We start from the raw sequence: 11,116 nt of genomic DNA, 5'->3' as shown, positions 1-11,116 counted from the left end.
CTTTTTGTGGCTATCTCTCTCTTGGCGTTCCTCGCACATTCATGGAGGTGCTGAACCAGTCTCTCTTGGCGTTCCTCGCACATTCATGGAGGTGCTGAACCAGTCAATCGTATTCCTCGTCAATGTTGTCAACAATGGCATCTTCCCATGTTGCCGCAATAGTACCAAAGAGTTCCCAGTTGGTGGTCATTCTGGTAGTTCTCTTTTTGAACTTTGCAGCCCTTTCTCCCCGCTCTGTGAAGTAGAATTTTGCACGAAGGAGACGGTGGTCCGATCCCCTCTGAAATTTTGGGACAACAGCAACATCATTCAGGCAAAACCGTCGATTTTATATGATGTGGTCTATTTCATTGTGGAATCGTCCACCGAGAGACTCCCATGTCCATCGTTTAGATTCTGCCTTCTGGAACTGTGAGTTACCATGAATGGTCTTGGTCGACATGATGAACTCAGACAGTCTCTCACCCTGTTCGTTCCATTCTAGGCCATGGGTCCCGATGTGAAGTTCTTCAGCTGATCTTCTCGGTCCTATCTTGGCATTAAAATCACCCACAATGATCTTGTAGAAGGTGTGGTCTTCTTTATAGAACTTCTCTAGCTCCATGTAGAACTTCTCGATTTCTCTTTCATCATAATGAGATGTTGGTGCGTAGACAACGAAGATAGAAACTGCAGGCAGTGAGCCACATCTATTCAAATGTAAACGTCCGATTCGGGTTGTTAGGCATTCGAATGAATCAATGCTCTTGGCCAAGTTTGTGTTGACAAGGACACCGACGCCTCAGCATAACCAGGAATATCATTATTTCACTAATCCTTCCCCCAGTGTAACTTAGATAACTGACCTGTTTACCAATATTAATCACCGTTGCTGCACTGACAATAGCTCTTAGTATAGAGAATCTCCAAAATTTTCTTATATCTCTAAAATTTATTTTAATATCTAGGATTGAGTGGTTATTGACTGATTTTGTTTTAAGTGGAGAAATTTGAGATGTACCTGAATCGACTGAGAGACGTGAGTGACAACAATTCTGAAGAACTCTAAAGACATGCTGTTGATGTTAATGACAGACGGGTTTGGAGGACGCAGAGACGAGACCATGGAGGGACTGAAGGAGAGACGGAGGGAGAGAGGCAGAGTCACGCTGAGGGATTGGCTAATTACAGGTGAGGGGTGAGAGTGAGACAGATGGGGTGATCTCAGCTGTATGTCAGTAGGTAACACATGAAGAGAGAGTGTGCGTTAGAACTGGGACTGTGGAACAACAGGGAATTAGTAGATCTAGAATGATCTGGGGAGTCATAGGAATGGAGGAAAGTAAGTTGAGGAATTGTGGCTCATGGGAATCCTGCTGCTATGTTCACTGTTCACTATGGGAAAGATTCTCTATTACTATGTGAGGTATTCATTCACATCAAATAATGGATATTTTAGCTTACTACCTAGTACTGCTATTTTCTGTTTAATGTTGGTCTTTTTTAGGCCAGGTAAGTTAATGAAGGTATGTACTTTAATGGTGACCCTTCCCTTCCCTGCATGCATATATGTTCACACAAAGGCATGTAGGAATTGAGATGCTGCTATTCCTAGCAGGTATCTGGGGTCCGTGAGCACCACAGTATGAAGATGAGATGCTCCATAAACATTGGCAAGGGCAATGCCTGTTCCCTTCTCAGGAACAGAGAGTCCATGTCCTGCTCCCCAGGAAGTCTGGGGATGCTTTTTTGATGTAAAGTCTCAAGCCCAGAACTGAGGAGGGAGTTGAGGAGCTTCAGGGGTCCCTTATCAAGGATAAACCGTGTTCATCTGAGATGACTCTTACCCGTAGCCAGTTGTTGTGACCTAAATGGACTTGATACTCTTCCTCAGGTCACTCTGAGAGACTGCTCCCTGTGCAATGCTTGTCCCTCGGAGTTGCTTGTGTGAAGAATAGAGTATCAATGGGAAAAGTCAACAGCATTAAAGATTGATCAATGGGCCCACACTCTAAGGGAATGTCTCTCTGAAACCCAAGGATACACGGGATGCTGTTGTCATGCATATTCCATGACTGGGTATCACCCACCTGGCCCATCTGTGGAATGGACAACCATGGGCTCATCGTCTGTTGTGAAGGGGACTCTAACCATAAAAGTGATCTCCTTTGTTATTTATGACAGAAAATATGGCAGAAGAAAGGAGGCTTCAGCAAAACACTATGGTTCATATAGTGATGAAGTGATGAAGAGAAGGAGGTGGATGAAGATGAGCCGATGCTCTGACCAAAATAAACCTCATTTTTTAGCATGAAGAATAAGTGCCCTCAGCAACCTGAGGACATCACGTCTTAATCCATCTGTAGTCCTGAGGATTCCAGGAGACTGTCTTTTGGCTCGTTGGAGGGATAAACTTCTATGTACTCGTGATGCAGAGAGAACCTGTTCTGTAAAACAAAAACAAAGAAATAAAAATCAGTTAATAGCAGGCATGTTTCTCTTGTGATTCCTAAGGTACTGAATTTCTTTGATATAGTCCTGTGAAGTAAACGTGCCGTATCAAATTCGGAGACAACAGTGGAAGACGCAGAGTCAGAATGCTAGAAATGTTCCCTGGATAGACCTTAGATGAGCAGCAGAAAATCAGGCAGCCATCAGCTCCTGCTCTTCTGTGATGTTTCCTCTAGGTAGGGGCCATAGCACCACCTGCTGGCCGTGGTCTCCTTCAGTCCACACTCTCCCAGCAGGGAGGTTTGTGTCTGGGCTTGCCCTGACTTCCCCTCACTGTGTCTCTCGCACAGTAATACATGGCTGTGTCTTCGGGGGTCACTGAGCTCAGCTTCAGGGAGAACTGGTTCTTGGAGGTGTCAGCCGTGATGGAGATGCGCCCCTGGAACGCTGGGTTGTAGTTGGTACTACCATACCAGCCCCCCATCCATTCCAACCCTTTCCCAGGGCGCTGGCGGATCCAACTCCACCAGTAACTGCTGGTGACAGAGCCCCCAGAGATAGAGCAGGTGAGGGAGAGGGTCTGGGAGGGGGCCACCAGTCCTGGGTCCTACTCCTGCAGGGTCAGAGCAGACACAGCACCTGGGAACAAGGGATATCACTTACTTTCAGTCCCTGCAGTCACTCCCACCCCCTAAACCCTGTCACATCTGGGATACTCACCCAGGGGGGCTGTCACCAGGCAGAGTAGAAGACCCCACAGAATCATCTTCTTCTCAACCACAGCTCTGCCTTCCCCAGAGACTCAGCCCTGAGTGAGGAGACAGCTGTGAGCTCCACAGCCCAGAGAGCATTTGACCCCAGAGCCTGAGAGAGATTTGCATGAGGGGACCCAGCCTGTTATAAGGGGAAACTTTCTTACCTTGAACCTCCTTGTCCCAGTGGGACACTGATCTCACACACGCTGTCTGGTGGATTGAGCACTTGGCAATAAAGCACATTAAAACAGGTCATAGGAGGCTCCTCACTTATTTCAATAATCTGTCTTAGCAAGTTAAAATAATTACAATTATTTCAATTTCAAGTTGCTAATGAAAATAGTTTGCATTGTTTATGGTTAAAAAACTTTTTAATATAACCACCATTTAGAATGCTTATAATCATAATCATACTCAAACCTGTGTCTCTGGGCTGGAGCGATAGCACAGCGGTAGGGCGTTTGCCTTGCACGCAGCCAACATGGCCGACCCGAGTTCGATTCCTCCACCCCTCTTGGAGAGCCTGGCAAGCTACCGAGAGTATTTCGCCCACACGGCAGAGCCTGGCAAGCCACCCGTGATGTATTTGATATGCCAAACACAGTGACAACAAAATCTCCAATGGAGACATTACTGGGCCCGCTCTAGCAAATCGATGAACAACAGGAGGGCCTTTACTTTACTCGAGCATCTGTGTCTCTACAAATAATACCCAAATGAAAATCATCCTTCCCAGTACTTATTTCTTTCCATAAAAATTATGACATAGTTATATCTGATAACTCTTTAAAAAGTACATAATTAATAGAAAATTTCTCCTTCTGTTTTATTTTTGTTTTTTTGTTTTGTGTCACACTCAGTGATGCTTTGCACTCAAGAATTACTCCTGGCAATGGTTGTTTCATTTGGGGCGACCCAGGGGGTTCGGGTGAGGCCCGTCCTACCCCAACCAAGCCAGCCGTAATAGCCAAAAACCTCCAGAACTCAACTGCTGCTCTGCTCACAGCCACTCTCTACACACTTGGAAGGATCTCAGTTAGGAGTGAGTCTATTCTTGGACATCACACACTTTACAGCACAATGTACCAAGAGTAGCACACCACATTTGATGGGATATAAGTAGAAGGCAACCATCTCAGTGGGTAATATATTTACAGAGATGTATATATAATCATACAATGCTCTATCTTTAACAAATTGTTACTAATCTATTATAGAAGGGTTTAATGGCTGGGTGAAATACAACAATCTTCACACACTTTCTTCTAAAAAATCTTTATCTTTCATTTTTAGTGGACTATTCATAACAAGTAATACAAAATAGATTATTTTGGTTTTGCTTTTAGGGCAGGGTTTGGGATTTGGGATGGAAAATATGGTAGTGGGAAAGTAAAATGCTGGTGGGATTGGTGTTCGAATATTGAATGTAATCAAATATTGTGAACCGCTTTATAAAAATAAAGCGATAGCACAGCAGGTAGGGCGTTTGCCTTGCACGTAGCCAACATGGCCGACCAGAGTTCGATTCCTCCGCCCCTCTCGGAGAGCCCGGCAAGCTACCGAGAGTATTCGATATGCCAGACACAGTAACAACAAAGTCTCCAATGGAGACGTTACTGGGCCCGCTCGAGAAAATTGATGATCAACGGGAGGGCCTTTACTTATTTACTTACTTAAGAAAACTAAATTAATCCTGGTAGTGGTCAGAGGAACTATATGGGACATTGAGGATGACCCTTGGTGAAGGCAAGAAAAGTACCCTACGAATTGTATTATCACTCTAGTTCTCTGATTTTTGCATTTTGGAGTTGGAATCTACTGTGCATTCTCTTGAGGTAGAAATTTATTTTAGATTATATTTAAACAGTTCCATATGCTTCTTTTACATTTTTCATGGAATCTGCAGTTTTTCTAACTTTCAAAAATTTATCCACAACTGGCCTGTCTCAGTGTTTCCACTGAAGTCACTCTGCTTCTGTCCGTATCTGCGCATCTTTCATCTCTATCAGAGCTTGGGTGTCCCTGCTCAAGGGTCCTGCTGTTCCCACCCTTGTCACCCTCCACTAGGGCCACGGTCGGTTCTTTTGCTCCATCAGGTACCTCTGCCATCTAACATTTAATGATACTGAAGTGGAACAAGTGTCCTGGGAGGAGTGGATTTCTGGAGATGACTGAAGGGCGTCTTAACAGACCCTTTCCCCAAAAATCTTGTCACTGCAGACCCGGCACGAGCTTAGTTTGAACTGACCTGTTCATACTCGGTCACTGATGGAAACGCTGTCCTTTCTGTCTGTCTGTCTATCTGCCTGTCTCCTTTCTTACTTTAAACACTGTGATTTAGAAAGTTCTTCACAATACAGTTGTTTCAGGTATTCAACATGCCAACACCTGTCCCACCATCCTTGTGCTCTTCCCTCCAACAACATCTCATTTCCCCGCCCCCAACCCGGATCCCTGAGCAGGCAATAATTAATTGACTTTATACTGTTTATCTCTGAGCACTACTGGGCTTACCTCCCCACAAAATAAAAGAAAGAAACAGAAAATGTGACCTGAGTATTCTCCTCACTCATTCCTGAGGCATCAACTTGTTGGCCTCATTCCTGGGTCTGGGGCTGTGGAAAAGGGTTAATTCAGTCTCCTGCATACAGTTTTCTGCAAGAGCACCCCCTTAAAGGGGGCTTTGGACAAGTCCCAAATAAGGTTTCCTGGACTTGCTTGTTTTCCCACTGAACATTCCCGGGGCTAGATTGCCTTGGGCCATGTGCAGGGAAGGGACCAGGAATGGGGGGAAGCTCAGTTTCAACAACCACTACTATTAAGGTTTCTGTGTTCGGGAGACTGATGTTCTCTTCAGGACTCCATTTAGAGTGGATGACCCTGTAGGCTTAGCCCAGCTAGCGGTAGTCCAGGGGGTTGCATGGGTTCCAGCCCCAGAACTGCTTTTCACTTCGTTTTTACAAGATGTGCCCAGGAGCCTCTGTGTGTGGAGACCTTTCCTGTGTCCTCATCCCCGCAGACCAGCCAGCCTGAGGTAGGACCCTACCAGAGACTGCTGGTAGGACCCTCGTGGTAGCCGAGACCCTGATAGATGACGGTTGGGTGTGTTGGAGCCTGGGGCTTCCAAGGGCAGGGGGAAGGTTTGGGCTGCAGACAGGGAATGGTTTTAAAAATGAGAGCAAATGCTGGCTCAGAATGGAGAGGGAAGGAATCATCTTCCTGTTTCTGGTGCTGACCATTTGAGAGGAGGAACTTCTCCAGCCCCCAGGCTGGTGTGGCCAGTGGGCAACCTGAGACCTGATGGAGCTGTGGCTGCACCTCACCTATGAGGTCTCCCCAGCAGAGTGACAGCCTCCCCTCTTTTCTTTCCCAGGTAATCCATCAACAGACAGGTGTTTTCCAAAATAAATGTCTGCACCCGAAGATCTTCCAAAATGCCAAGCATTTGCCAAGGGGCTGACATTTACTCAGCTTGTCAGCGTCCCCATGACGGACCCCCCTGGTGAGGAGTTTGTGTGGCATCCACACCTCACGACAATGGTGAACAAGGCACTTTACATTTTTTATTTTTGGTTGGGTCCACTGGTTGGATGTTCGAGGTCCCAGGGTTGTGTGGTGCTAGAGCTGGGGATATGCAACCAGGGGTAGAACTCAGGGCCTTGGACATGCTAGACCTGTGCTCTGCCACTTGTGCTATCTCCCCAGCCTGGAAGGTTCCCTTGTCATCCCCATTTTATTTTTACTCATTTATTTACTTGAGCTGGAGCGATAGCACAGTGGGTAGGGCATTTCCCTTGCATGAGGCCGACCCGGGTTTGATTCCTCCGCCCCTCTTGGAGAGCCCGGAAAGCTACCGAGAGTATCTCACCCATACGACAAAGCATGACAAGCTCCTTATGGTGTATTCAATATGCCAGAAACAGTAACAACAAGTCTCACCATTTGTTGTGACACATTACTGGTGCCTGCTCAAGCAAATCAATGAACAACTGGAGCACAGTGCTACAGTGCTACACTGTTTGTTACAGCATATTTCTCCTAATGGTGTTGCTACAATCCCAGCCTGTGTATTTCCTGAGCTGTTAGTTGAGCTTGGGCCTTCTGTGGTAGTGTTTCACTCATGAACCCAGTGGGCTTCCATTCAATGTTCCCATCTAATTCCCACGTTTCTCCTGGGATGGCAGCCCTGTGAAGTTTGGGGCTGTTGCACAGTTGCATAGGTGGTGGCAGGCCTCAGGGTTTGAGCTCTGACGCTCAAGTGCAGGTGATTCTCTGGCCTATCTCAGATCAATCTTGAAGATGAACCATTTTATGGCAGTGGCAAGAGCTAGATGTCAGTCGGGGAACACTGGGCCTTGTGCAGACAGGGACTCGGTCTTCCCCCTCTCGCCCAGGGTCAAGAGATCTTGGCCCAGTGGCATTTGGGCCTTCCTGAGATAAGTCAGTTGCCAATGTCTCTCCAAATCGTTTTCACTTCAAACCGATGAGAGTATGAGACAATGGTGTTGGCATGTCAATTCTGGATTGGGGGCATGTGCTTGATAGGGCTGACTCTCCTCATGTCCCCTTGTTGCCAGTGGTCCCCAGAGTTGGTGTGATTTCCCTGGGCATTGTAAGGTGAGATGGAAGGCAGAGAAGCCCCCAGGGTAACGCTGACCTTGTTTCCCTCCACTCTGACCCCAGAGCTGCAGAGCCTGAGCTCCGGAGCCAGTGCTCCTGGGAAGAGTGTTGGCACCAACCACGTCAGAACCCCAAGAGGATCCACCTCTTTCCTGGGCTGAGGGGCCGTGGGGGGTCGGGAGGGGAGTCAGAAATCAGTGGTGACATTCATCAAAGGAGAAATGGAACCAATGTGCCCTCTTGAGTGGAAAGCAGGTGACTAGTACTACTTTCCCTACAGACCCGAAGCTTCTGTCTACATGTAAGAAACGTGTGTCAGGAGGAGCAGCATGCAGGCCCAGGGGGAGAGAAATCAGTGAATCATGTGTCTTGCTGCACTTGGAGTGTGTGTTGTTGGAAATCCACAATGCCTGTCCCGTGCTGACCACACGCACAAAACCAGTCATCCTCTGGACTGAGTGCAAACACATTCTAGGTTGTCAGTGAATTCTCAGATATGGAATTGTGAAGAATGTGAATCATGGTGAGTTTGGAGTCGGGACACTCCCGTTCTGTGCCTTCACAGTGTGTGTTGCTCTCCCCTCAGTCTCCCTGTGCAAACCTCTCTGGGGTCTGGTTTCAACTTCCATAGCATAAAATCAAAAGAGAGCTGACACTGGACCCATTTTCATTTCATTTCATCATCCTGTTATTCGTTGATTGCCTCGAGCAGGCCCCAGTAACGTCTCTTTCATCCTAACCCTGAGATTATATTCAAGGCTCTTTAGGAGAATGAGACCCATCATTGTTACTGGTATTTGCCATATTTGGTACGCCACGGGGAGTTTGCCAGACTCTGCCCTGTGGGCAGGCTACATTCGATAGCCTGCAAGTTTGTCCAAAGTAGGAATGAGATAATAAGATGTCATAAAAAGATGTCCTGATAAGATGTCGCGCAGCCGCAAATGCGGCCGCGCGGTTCCGGGAGCTGGATTTTATAGTCTCTGAGTCTTGGCCATTGATGGAATTACACGGTGCCAGGGGGCCAGGTGATGGGTGTGACCCCCGCCTACTGGAATTTGGAGGATCTGGGTGGAGGATGCTTGACTCCAATCCGAGTAGGCTGGGAGATCTCGGCCCCGGAACCCGCGTGGATTTGTCCCTCTGCCAGTACCTTCATGTGTGCGGAGAGTGGTCTCAGCATGGTGGTGGCTGGTCCTGGAGGTCTTCGGCTGCCGGAGCCCTGGTCGGGGCGGGGAGGAAAGCTCAACCCTCTCCCCGTCAATGGGCCCCGGTGAGGAACAGCCAGGCGCGGGGGCAGACTGCACTGTTCTCGTCCAGGTGCTGGATTTTACAGTCTCTGAGTCTTGGCCGTTGATGGGATTACACGGCGCCAGGGGGGCCGGTGGTGGGTGTGATCCTCGCCTACTGGAATTTGGAGGATCTGGGTGGAGGATGCTCGACTCCAATCCGAGTAGGCTGGGAGATCTCCGCCCCAGAACCCGCGTGGATTTGTCCCTCTGCCAGTACCTTCAGGTGTGCGGAGAGTGGTCTCAGCATGGTGGTGGTTGGTCCTGGAGGTCTTCGGCTGCCGGAGCCCTGGTCGGGGCGGGGAGGAAAGCTCAACCTGCTCTCCTCCAATGGGCCCCGGTGAGGAACAGCCAGGCGCAGGGGCAGACTGCCACTGGACCCATAACCCCCACTAATTTCTCAGGTTATTCACGGGGTCTGAGACATTCAGACTTACCTTTCACACTAAGATGCGCCTTGGGTACTTGTAAGAAAAGCATTAATCTGAGAGATGTTTGCATGGTTGTGCTCACTATAGCATGAGGCACAGCAACAAGATGCACACACAGTGCTCAAACCCCAGCTCTTGATTCTACGTTTGCTTTTTCTATTCCCCTTGAAGTCCATTCTTAAGTGCTTTATTTTAGCTAGAATAAAGTTTTCTCTTTGGTTATTTTTGTTTTGGCTCCACACGCAGTTCAGAGCTTACTCCTGGCTCTGTACTCAGGGGCAGGCTCCTGTCGGGTGTGGGGACCACTAGGGATACCAGAATCAAACCCTTGTTGACATATGCAAGGCCAGCACCCTGCCCACTCTACAAGCCCCCTGTCTCTGAAATGATATTTTCATTAACACCTTCATTCTTTCCTGAGTTATTTCAGATTTCCTGTCAGTATTTTCTTAAGCTCAGTGACCACTGAGAGAAGTTTTACTCTCAGGTCTTCCACAGAGAGCATTGAATGTTCGAATGTATCTGAGTGTTTACCTAATTTAGTTCCCTCCCATTGAAATCATAGTATTCCTTTGTTTTTATTATTCCTGGTGCTTCGTGGAATGTAGAGTTTTAGGTGCTGGGTGATCTGGACATGGATTTGTGCTCTGCTCACAATATCTGACCAGTGCGGAGACTCTAGAACTTCAGGCAGCCACAGGTACCTGTGACATAATCTCCATGGGACTGGCAGGGCCTGAGCTAGGTTGGAATGAGCAGGGTGGGTTCTGGTGCTGACCAGGGCCTCACTGAGTTTTGTGTAAACTATGTTTGTTATATGAATATAACACTGAATAGTTTTAAAGATTTTAAATGGTAAGTCCAGAGGCATCCTCTAGAATTCTGGGACGGCCCAGCATTCCTGAACCTATTCCTGTTCGTCCCCAACGCTGTGCCAGTCTTCTTCCCCTCCCAGCTGGTACACTCCACGCAAAAAACACCAGGTACCCGTGGGGGCATGACCTCTTCAGAAGTGGGGGTGTTTTCTGTAAAAGTGGGCATGGCCTAAATCCTGGCGGTGGATGCTCATGCGGCCACAGATACTTTAGTTATACCAAGAAATCTATTGTAACATCTCAGTCCCCATACCTCCACACCAACATGAAGAAACAACACAAATCCCCACCATGTGGGAAGGATGATGAAAAGACTTCAGAAGCCTCAGTAGGTACTACTCTTCTAACGGACCTCTCTGAGAAAGAATTCAGATACTTTATTACTTCATAGTAATAAAGATGTTCAATGAACTCGATGAAATAGTGAGACAGATATCCAGTAACATGAGAGAAACAATTGAGACATTACGGGAAGAGATGAGAGCAGAAATTGGAAAGCTACGCACAGAAATGTTACGAATAAAAGATTCAGTAGATGAAATAAAAAACACAGTCTGTGCCCTCAACAGTAGAATGACCACAGCTGAAGACAGAATCAGTGAGCTGGAAGATCAGCTTCACCAAGTCAAAAGGCAACACCAAACAATGGCAAGAAACCTCAAAATAGTTCCAGAGCGAATCAGAGTCCTAGGAGATGATTCCAAGAGGAACAACAT

Source organism: Sorex fumeus, unplaced genomic scaffold (genome assembly GCF_029834395.1).
Source record: "Sorex fumeus unplaced genomic scaffold, SorFum_2.1 ptg000170l, whole genome shotgun sequence".
NCBI lineage: Eukaryota > Metazoa > Chordata > Mammalia > Eulipotyphla > Soricidae > Sorex > Sorex fumeus.
The sequence above is the reverse complement of the archived record's forward strand: the minus strand, read 5'-3'. Positions refer to the sequence as shown.